The 11,052-nt window shown below is 36.0% G+C and overlaps 1 protein-coding gene across 1 annotated transcript in view; it reads left to right on the top strand.

Moving 5' to 3' along the window:
* CA8 (carbonic anhydrase 8) overlaps positions 1-2,615 on the top strand; it is a 145,469-nt gene extending 142,854 nt beyond the window's left edge. The window contains exon 9 of the mRNA XM_044666185.1: positions 2,210-2,615. The gene's annotated coding sequence lies outside the window, so the exon portion shown is untranslated. The remainder of the gene's footprint in view (positions 1-2,209) is intronic.
* The last annotated feature ends 8,437 nt before the right edge of the window (positions 2,616-11,052 follow it).

Genomic DNA, 11,052 nt, shown 5'->3' on the forward strand with positions numbered 1-11,052 from the left:
TTGTTATGATATTAATCCATGCACAAAAATCCTGAAGTTAGAGATCATTAGTCTAACCCCTTTATTTTACAGGTGAGAAAAATGAGGTCCAAAAAGTTTAAATGACTTATTGGAGGTCCTATAGATAAGGCAGAGAAAGTTTGAACCAATTTCCTTTGAAATCCAATCTACCATTCTTTCTACTACACTGTAATTCATTTTTTGATTTTTTTACCGTTGAGATTATATCAAATTGCTTTAAAAATACCTATGTGGGACAATGAAATACATTAATTTAACTTTAAAACACATTGTCTAATCTGGAAAGATGTACTTGGGAATGGTTTATCATTGCATTTTAGAAATTTTTTAATTGGTAGATGTGAAATAGTAAGGCTTTGTGATTTGTTGACAGTTATGAAATAGTTGATTTCAATAAATGATATTGTTGTTATATCTTACACAAGCATAGTATATTATTATTTTTCATGCAATTTCATTTCATTCTCTTAAATAACTGGTTGATTAACTCAAGATGTGAATTCAGTCCCTATGTTGGCTAGTCAACTTTATTTTGAGTTTTAGAGCCACGGATATACTCAAATTAGGGTAAATATAAATCTAGACTATAATAAATATAAATATATTATATTTATATATTATATATAAATAATAATAAAAATCTAGCCCTATAAGGAGCTGTAAGGGTCCTTGGACCATCTTAATTCAGACTCCTGTCTTTGCCAGGTTGGATGCTATATGCTGAAGTTTTCAGATATAGTAGCACTTGTAGACCGTCTATTAAATCACAGAGGGTGAGGTTTGCAATTGGCAACAATGCAGGGATAGAATTAGAGATCTAGGTATTAAATGAAATGGCACATGAAGTCCTAGACAAGTTTAAACACAAAGACACAGACTCAAACCGACACACACATATCTACACACACATTTATTCAAGTATCAAAATAAGGACCTGAGGTTCATCATGTTGCAAACTTTAGAGTGGTCAGTGTTACGATTTAGCAGCCAGAAACACTGTAACCTTGGAAGATGGTAGGAGAAATGCAATATCCTTAAAGTCAGAGGTAAAAGACTTGATATTGCCATTCTCAAACCAATAGTCAAAGAAATATAAGTAGCAATAGAAGAGCTAAAGACCAAACTGCCAACATTTTCTGGATTATGAAGAACGCAAGTAAAATATTAGTGTTAGATATTTGAAATTCAGTGTAAGTGAATATGTGAAAAGTTTTTTAATGGGCATTTCCCATAATTCTGGAGGCTATGAGGATTTAAGTACCATTTCCTATAATGCTGAGAGGGATGGGAAAGACCTGGCACATGTGAAAGAGGAAGAGAAGGGGCTTCCTGCTTCTATGGCCAGCAGAGATGGGAGCCAGCAGCAACAGAGGCAGAGATTGGCAAGCAAAATCTAGGAGATCCTGGACTGAATTAGGACCTATGCAATTACTGTGGAATTATACTGAGAGATGGTGATATCAGACAGGAGCTGGCCTAAGGGTAGCAAATGTGGAAGCAAAAGAGAGATCAGATTCCAGAGGGAAGCAGGTGAGTGGTGAGGTACATACTTTGCCCTTACTCAAGGTCTTTATCCTCACTTGTGCTACTGGGACTTCATCTGCCAATATTGCAAATTTTGTGAGAAATATGACAACCTCTAGGCAGAATGGGGGATGAAAAGTGGTAGGAAGTAAGCTGGATTATAATTTACAGGCTTGGATGAGTTTGTTTTCTGCTTTTTACATGCCCTTTAATATATTTACTCTATTTAAATGCTTTTTATTAGCCTACTGTTATCAGGAAAACAGAAGAACCCCCCTTCCCCAAGTGGAGAACTAATAATGAGCTAAATTCAAATGTTTTCAGGGACTTTGCCCTTGATAAGGATTGAGTCCTTACTGAGATATTATTGAAGAGGCTTTAGAATTTAGTCAGGTCCATGTGAGCCTAGAGTTGCAGTCCTGAGCTATGGGGGACAGCCATAAAAATTTCAATGTATCACGTCACGTACATTCATTTCTGTTGGACTGTGTGAGGAAACTGTATAGATATAATGTCTGAACTGGAAGTACTTTTGTAAAATTTTTATCTTTTGCTATCATGAAACTTCTTTTCATTTCTGCTCTATTTCTATTTGGACATAAACAGACTTTTGAACCTGCTGTGGAGGAATTTCCGTAATATAATTGTCCTATTCTTTTCACAGGGATGGGGAGACAATGGTCCCACAGTGCCCTTGGATGAGAAATGGAGACTCTGGAGGCACTGCTTCAGTTTATTCACAAAGCCTGCATTGTCTGCCTTCATCTAATTCTGCCTTGATAGACAGCTGTGACAGTTGCCCTGTCTACACAGTCTGGTGAAATTCTAGAAATGGCTATATGTTGAAAAGAACCATGCTATACTCTCAAGTCACTACTATTAATGTTCTCTAAGTATTCCTATTTTTGCACCATAGTGTTTTATTGTTGTGTGCCACATGAATGATACTAGTTTTTCTGGTTTGTTGTAAATGTGAACATGTATCAGTTTTGTAGACAGTGGGGAAAAATAGACCCCCAACATTAGTAACTCTTCATTTCCTGACTGTAACTGAATATTTTACTCACTCAGTGAACAGTGTAATTTGTGATAATAAAATAAATGTTTCAATCAAGAAGAGCATATAACTACAAAATGTGGTATAAAAGCATAGTGTAGAAAAAATGATGTCCAATTTTCTCTCTCCATTTCTATACCTCTCTACCAAAATGCTTATCTAAATATATTTCACGTGGCGTTTAAACACTTGGGAATTTTAGCTTTGTACATATGAAGTATGGAAAATGTTTGGGTAATTGTCAACACAATAGGATATAGATGTGTATATTTCTCATGTTTTAGGAAAATCCAATCCACTTAAGATACTAGAAGCTATATAATTTTCTAGAGATGAGCATATAAGTAGAAGGGAAAAGACAGACTTGACAGAGTATGAAAGATGATGATTTTTAAAAAGGTACTAGAACACTAGGAATTTTTTATAGGTGATATTAGGCATACTGTTTAGGAATATATAAATAAAAAGAATTTTAAAAAAGCACTTAGGGGGCAGCTGGGTAGCTCAGTGGAGTGAGAGCCAGGCCTAGAGACAGGAGGTCCTAGGTTCAAACCCGGCCTCAGCCACTTCCCAGCTGTGTGACCCTGGGCAAGTCACTTGACCCCCATTGCCCACCCTTACCACTCTTCCACCTATGAGACAATACACCGAAGTACAAGGGTAAAAAAAAAAAAGCACTTATTCAATGACTATGGCTCTGTTTCTAGGATGTTAAAATATCTTTTGATGAGTTTGACTTTTTTTTTTTAAAACTCTTACCTTCTGTCTTAGAATTAATACTGAGTATTGGTTCCAAGGCAGAAGAGCAGTAAGGGTGGGCAATGGGGCTCAATTGACTTGCCCAGGGTCACATCACTGGGAAGTGTCTAAGGTCAGATTTGAACCTAGGACCTCCCATCTCTAGGCCTGGCTCTCAATCCACTGAGCTACCCAGCTGCCCCTGAGTTTTACTTTTATAATAAGCATAATCGTGTTTCTATTTTACACAGGCCATTGTTAAACCCTTCATATGACTGGACACAATAGTTTTAAATAGTCAACAAATTTGTGATTTTAGTAACTCTCAGTTAAAATTAGTAAAACAATGCAAAGTAACAGTAACGTCATCCTGCTCTGGTGTGGATTTATGGCATAAAATATTGGCATTTTTTAGCTCTTTTTTGTAGAGTATGCCTCTGTTAAAGAATGGAATAAATTCCTCCGAAATACGTTTTTGATCTAACTATAAAAACAAAAGGTAGCAATTCTAATTGAGATATAAAAATGCATTTTGATGGGCTGCACGGTGTCTATCAAATACTTAACCTAATAGGAAAACTTGGTATACATGGACAACTCATATAGACTCACTTGCACTAAACACTAATACTTTGTAATCTGGCCCATTCCTGTCTTTCTAGACTCCTTCACATTACTCTCCATTATGTACTCTGCTGCCCAATGACACTAGCCTCCTGACTTGGCTTCCTTCAAGTTTCACTAAAGACACCTTCTACAGGCAGCCATTTTTTCGTCCTAAATTTTAATGCCTGCCTTCTGAGATTACTGTGTTTAATCACCATACACTTTGTACATGGTTGTTTATTTTTCTCCCCTGTCCTCCACACTCCTTAGACTGTGAGCTTCTCCAGAGCAGGGTAGTTTTTGTTTGTTTTTTGCCTCTTTTTGAATCTCCAGCCCTTAGCACAATGCCTGCCAACAAAGTAGGGGCTTCATAAATGTTTACTGAATGGCAGACTTCATAGAGAAGGTGCTCATCTCTACTGGTAGAAGAAGCAACTCGCTTGGGGTTGTCTATGCAAATATATCAGAGATTTAGTTTAAAGAAGTGGGAGGATACCTTTTAGAATGTGTTACCAGGGGATTGATGATACAAATGAGAAAATTGGTAAAATGATGATAAAAATTCCAGAAATAATAAAATGGATCTGAAATTCTTAGAGCTGAGGATTTGATTAAGGCTAGGAGAGTTGTACGAGTTGTATCATGTGTATTGGAAAATAAGGAGGCTGAGTTTTGTTTAAGAAAGGGAATATGGGAAAAAGGTCTGGAGGGGAGCTTGCCAGCCAACTAATGCCAAAGCTAAGTGGCTTTTATTTCCTGGAAGAAGGTTATGATAAAGGGAAATGGCTTTCTTCACTCACAGCAGCTCCAAGTCTTGAATTAATTGAACCACCCAACAAACACTTGTTAATAATCCTTCCCATGCAAAGGACTGTACGATGCTCCAGGGATACAGGAGATCAAATGAAAGTTGCTACCCTGTTGTGCTCAACTGAGACAAGGTAGCAGGAGTGGGGAGAAGAGGTGATGGATTATATCTCTTGGCAATACTTCCCAATATTTTCTTTCACACTCCCTCCCCCACCCTAAACATAAAATCTTATTTTCATGCCAGCTAAATAAACCTAGTATAATTTCAGGTATTCTCTCTCTCCTCTACAACCCATTCTTGGTAATGTCAAAAAGTCTTTTTTTTTTTTTAGAATAACTTGTATAAGACCACTTCCAAGGAAAGAACAGATAGAAATAAACAAGACATAGTTTTATGTATAAATGACAAATGATAACTTCTTTTGTGAAGGGGAGGCAAGAAAAGAGATATCTGGGAACTTTAATGTAACACATTAATTTAAAAAAATTATTAAGTGCCCACATGTTACAGGTGGGCTAAAAACTGGAGAACCTAAAAAGGTAAAAGCCAGTCCATGCTCTCAAGGAGTCACAATCCACTGGGGGAGGTACCATGCAAACAACTACATACAAAAATGCTATGTACACCTCCAGCACACATCACCTACATACAGAGATGGTTATAGCCTTGAACTTCCTCCCATTAAATACTTACCCACCACTGCAATGTTTATGAATTCCTAAAGTCCCTTATCTGATCATTGTCATTCAAGCTCTCTATTTTATTTTTCCCATTTACACATAATAATTTTTAACATAAATTTTCTAAAACTTTGAGCAGAAATTCTTAAAAACTCAAATATCTGATCAAAGTCATTTTTTCTGCTATTAAGTTTTGCTTAAGGGATGTCAGCCAAAAAATGTAAATATCAAATCCTTCTTGATTTTCATGCAATATTAGGGTAGAGTAAGCAGAATGGCATTAGATGCCAGAACTTGTGGGAAGAGTCAGCTCAGGGAGAGAAAAGAGAGGAACTAATATTTAAAAAGAGAATCTAACACTGAAGACTATAATTTTCCTTTTGTGTGCCCTGTTTATATTCAAATTAACATGACAAATGCTTTGCTTATAAGTGTTAATATAGAAAATTTTGCTATGCATGATTTATGATGATTTTTATCTTAGAAATGTGTTTAACATTCAGTATAAAGGAACTTCAAATTGATTTGTTAATTGAGGTATTACTGTTATTTGAAAGTGAAACCCATCCAATCTTGGCTTTCTCCTATATTAGTAAGATAACTTATAATGAAATTAAATGTCAGATGTGATTTTTGTTTGCTTAGTTAGGGCTCAAACTTGGACTCTGAATTGGAAAAAAAGTAGTATTTCTCAAAATGAAAATGTATGAGAATTTTTATTTCATTAGTAGTTTTCTTAATAATATCAGTAATTTTATTTCTCTTCTAAGAAAGAAGTAGTGATAATTTAGCTAATGATTAATGTGGAGTGGTTTGTTATGATGGTGAGCAATGGCCTCCAAGTCATCTCTGAGAACTTTTTCTTTTATTTCATGGGACGTTCATTTTGTTATAACAGTACAAAAATAAGGTTGACGGTCTCTTTATTGAACAAGTCATAAAAATGATATTCTCTGAACTATATGCTTATCAGATCATGCATGATAAAAAAGCCTTATACTATATTCTGGGAATGAAAAAATCACTATTGAATTATTAGTATTTGTTTTTCATCCTATTATTGTTTAAGTTGTAAATATTTCTTGCTCCCATAAATTGCCTTGTGAATCTATAGAAGACAAGATGCACTTCTCTTCCCTCTCCCCATCTTGTACCTCTTTATGGGCAGTTATAAGATTAGGACAGCAAATATTGATCTTATGATGGAATTTGAATGCTATTTATTCTATATAAATAAAATGCATCTCTTGAACTGTACTGTATTGTGAAAAATATGAGGTGTGACAGGGAAAGTGATGTAATGTAACCTGTTAAACTACAAACACAGAGAGTGTTATTTCCTTTTCCCATGTTCTCTTCCTTTGTTTATAGAAGTTTCCTGTGTTACTTTGTGCATGCAGTCAGATTTGGCAATGCTGGCTAAGGAAGGTAGTGAGATTATCAGATGTGACCCTACAAACATTGTTTGAGTGCCAATCTTTTTGAGAAAAAAAGAAATTATTCTTTAAATTGGAGCTTTCCTTCTGACCTAGGTCTAAGCTTACATTATAAGGATTTTTAAAAATATGCTTTAGCTCTCCTAATTTATATGTGATTTCTCATTTTCAAATGAGGCTTTTGTGTTTCTATTGCTGAAGATGGAATGAATCTCTTCAAGCTGCCTCTTTCAACACAGGAGCCCCTCACTGGAACCCTGTAGAGCTTTAGCTACTGAACAAAACTCAAGAAGAAAATTCCTTCAGATGCCACGAAGGCCCTGATCTGCCTGCATTAGTTCCAATGGGCCTGGTTCATTCCCAGAATAACTCTATAGGATAATTCCTTTGATAAGCTTTAATTGCTTTAGAGTTAGATTGGAATTCATTTGGCCTCAATGGGAATTTTTTTTGTGGAATTACATTAGAATCTGGTCCAGTGGGATTTTTTTTACATGCAGATCAAAGTCAGTACATTAAAAAGAAGAGATTTTCTTAGTCACATAAAATTTTTATAAAATGCAGGAAACTTCTAGTCTTATTCTAGCATGAGACTGGCACCAAATATGACTCCTTGAAATTACAGTCATGTCTAATAACTTTCCTTTAAGATACTTTGTAAGGAAGAATATGTTTCTAAAATGAATCATTGGGCAACTATATTAGGTTGTATAATGTCCCTTTCCTACAGCCTCATCTACTAGAGAAAATGTATTCATTTAAAAGGTAATTTAGCACCTTAAATGAATATACCACATTTGGGCTTCACTTTCTACATCCAAAAAAAAATCACATATTGACTGACTGTGACTTTGTAAAAGATATTTAATTCCTTTGGACTCTAGATTTACCTTATATAAAGTAAAAGTTATTAGATTAGATCACATTTAAAGTTCTCTCCATTTCTAAATTTATGATCCTATAAAAGCATCGTGTATTTCTTGGAAATTCTCTTCTGCTAGTTGCCCAGGATGGGAACCAGTTCATTAATAAGCCTAACGTGCTAACACAGACAAAATCAATGCACAAACTTAAGCAGAAATACATAAACAAAAAAAAAAATTAACAAATGACTGAATCATATGAATTTGTTTATGGATTATAATGATATTTCAGGACCAGGTCATTGTCATCAGCAATTAAGGAAAAGTTGTTCTTAAGAAGCCTTTTTAAATGAGCAATGCAAATTAGGCAAAGAAATGATAGAAGCTGTGCAATATATTTACTCAAGTTGCAAAATATTTAGCATTTATCAAATAACTAGAAAAACATAATTTGATATAAGTAGTTAGAATGCCATCCCAGGAACTCATCATCTTTCATAAATGAACAAATGATATCTCTATACAACACAAACTTTAGTATATTATTGAGAGTTTAGACAATAATCTGACATACTAAAGCAATGATAGCAAACCTTTTAGAGACTGAGGGCCCAAATTGTGACCCTCACGTACATGTGAGCCACTCCCTTAACTCAGCCAGGGGAGGGAAGAAGTGCTCCCTTTGGGCTACTGAGCACAGGATTGAGTGAAGAGAAAATGTCCTCAGGTATGGTGGAGAGGGGAAGGGGAGTAGCTCCCTCTGGCACGTGTGTCATAAGTTTGCCTATATGGCAATAGAGTATTATCAGACAAAACTTGCCCACAGTAGCATTGATACATAAAAATTTAAGAACAATATTTTTCATAGATGTTACCATATCACAGAGTAATAATTACCGAACTATTTGGAGTGAAAAGTTTTCAAACTAGAGACCTGGTTAAAGTAATCAAAAAATGTGGGAACAAGGTAACTATATCAAACCAGTAAATCAAGTCAATAAGCATTTAGTATGTGACAGCTAAGCAGTGGAAATACAAATATAAGCGAAAAGACAGATCCTGACTTCAAGGAATATACAATCTAATGAATGAAGACAATAAACAAAAAGCAGTTGAAAAGGGCAGAGGGAGATGGTATTCCTGTGGAGGAATGGTAGAGAAAAAAGTTCAGGAAACCAGGAGCAGTGTTTGGAGAGGGAAAAAAGGGGGTGGATATGGCTAGCCAAAAGGCACTTTCCTTAAAATAGAGGTTCTGGCTAGAACTGATCAGTACTGGGAAAGGACCACAAACACGGAGTGATCTTTTAAGGTGAGAAGTGACCCAGAAAAGAATGAAACTCCAGGGTGAGAATAACGTGGTATAGATGCCTGCTGCCCTAACTGTAGTAGTTCTTAAGATGTTTCCAATGAATCTATAGATTGAGCTTTCATCCCAATTCTTTTATTACATTGTTAATGGCAATTATTTTACCCACTCATGTCATAATCCACAGAACATTAAATTTGGAAGAATAATAGCAAGATAGCACTAGCACTTTTTCTCTCTAAACCAGTGATGGGCAAACTACAGCCCACTGGCCAGATTTGGGGGGGGGGGCCTGAAATGTTCTTTTCAGCAGTGCGACATTATTCCTAATCTGATGAATACAATGAGTAGGATACAATACAATGAAACTTCGAAAGAGTTACCTTAGAAACTGACAGATGAGCATTTCCTTTCCTTTGGCCCCCTCTTTAAAAGGTTTGCCCATCACTGCTCTAAACTATATTAAAAACATTTACAAGTGTGAGATTAATCAAAAAAACAATATGATAACCATAAGAAGATATCAATTTCATATTATACTGTTATTGAAAAATTGCAAAGTGATTTATATACATCGCATCATTTGATCTTCCCAAAATAATCTTACCCTCTTTCTATGTGAGGTCAAGTTTTTTAGACCAACTGTTGTAATATAGGCAAAAGCTATAGAGGGAGTTTCATCATAATTTTAAATTCCCATAGTGTTTTTCACCCCAGTTTCCCAAGATTCTTAAAGTATATCTCCAACAGCAGCTGCATTTTTAAAAATTACCCTGAGGTAAATCAAAATAAATAGAGTGGACCTCTCTGCTACACACACTCCCCCACCCCACATTCCCATTAGCAAAATATTAAACAGTATGCTACAAAAGTCATCTGGCCAGGAAGCCTACCTAACTTCTGCTAACTTCTGGTAGGAAGGGGGCACAGATATATGCCTGGGCACAAAGACTCTTCATTTAAGTGGATTTATGGCGTAGTACTTAGAATATTATGGAGGCAGCTAAGTGGTTCAGTGGATATAATATCAGGACTGGGATCAAGAAGACTCATCTTCCTGAGTTCATATCTGCTCTTGGGTACTTACTAGTGGTGTGGTCCTGGGGCAAATCACTTCGTTGCCTCAGTTTCCTCATCTGTGAAATGACCTGAAGCAGAAAATGGCAAACCAGTCCAGTATCTTTGCCAAAGAAACCCCAAACGGGGTCAGGAAGAGTTTGCTCTTAACTGAAATGACCAAGTAACAACTTAAGATAGTGAGTCCTTTTACATTCTGTAGACACTGCAGAAGATCCTTTTGTTAATCCAAGCTTCCCCCTAGCTGTTAGGTGACTCAGTTTTAGAATTTGCTTTGACTCTTTTGGGTTACTACAGCATTGTTTATTAAATCATTACTCTTTGTGGAGGGAGCAGAGCACGGTGAATAGTGCTGAATTTTCAGACAAGAAGATTTGAGTTCAAATGCTCCCTTAGACCCACAATAGCTGTGTGAAACTGGACAGATGACTTTGTCTCTCTGAGCCTTGGTTTTCTCATCTGTAATCTACCTCACAGATTACAGTACGAATCAAAGGGAGAGCTTGATATTATCTGATATTATTCCGGAAATACCCTCTTAAAGAATTACCAGGCTCCAACAAATCTTTAAAAATAGAGGAATTTATTGAGTGAATGGCCTGGAAGCAGTTGCAGGTAAAGTCTTCCTCCCTGAGTAGAAGGAGTCCAGTTATTTATACCATAAAGGAACAGAGACTAATTGACTGGGAAAGGAAGGTGGGGAGGGAGTTCAAACAAGGAGGATTAGGTGACATTTCTGTGTGAGGTGCCTTAGTGTCTGAGGTAGAAGCACAGGTATACGTTGTTTATGACATATAGTAAGTCCTGATCTTAAAGGAGGGTGAGTTGCATATCCCAAAGTTCTAGTGATGTTTGAGATGCAAACAGAAGGTTTATATCCTTGCTAAAAACCTTATCGGAAGACTAGAGGAAATGCACCTAAAACAGATGGAA

Source organism: Gracilinanus agilis, chromosome 1, assembly GCF_016433145.1.
Source record: "Gracilinanus agilis isolate LMUSP501 chromosome 1, AgileGrace, whole genome shotgun sequence".
Lineage (NCBI taxonomy): Eukaryota > Metazoa > Chordata > Mammalia > Didelphimorphia > Didelphidae > Gracilinanus > Gracilinanus agilis.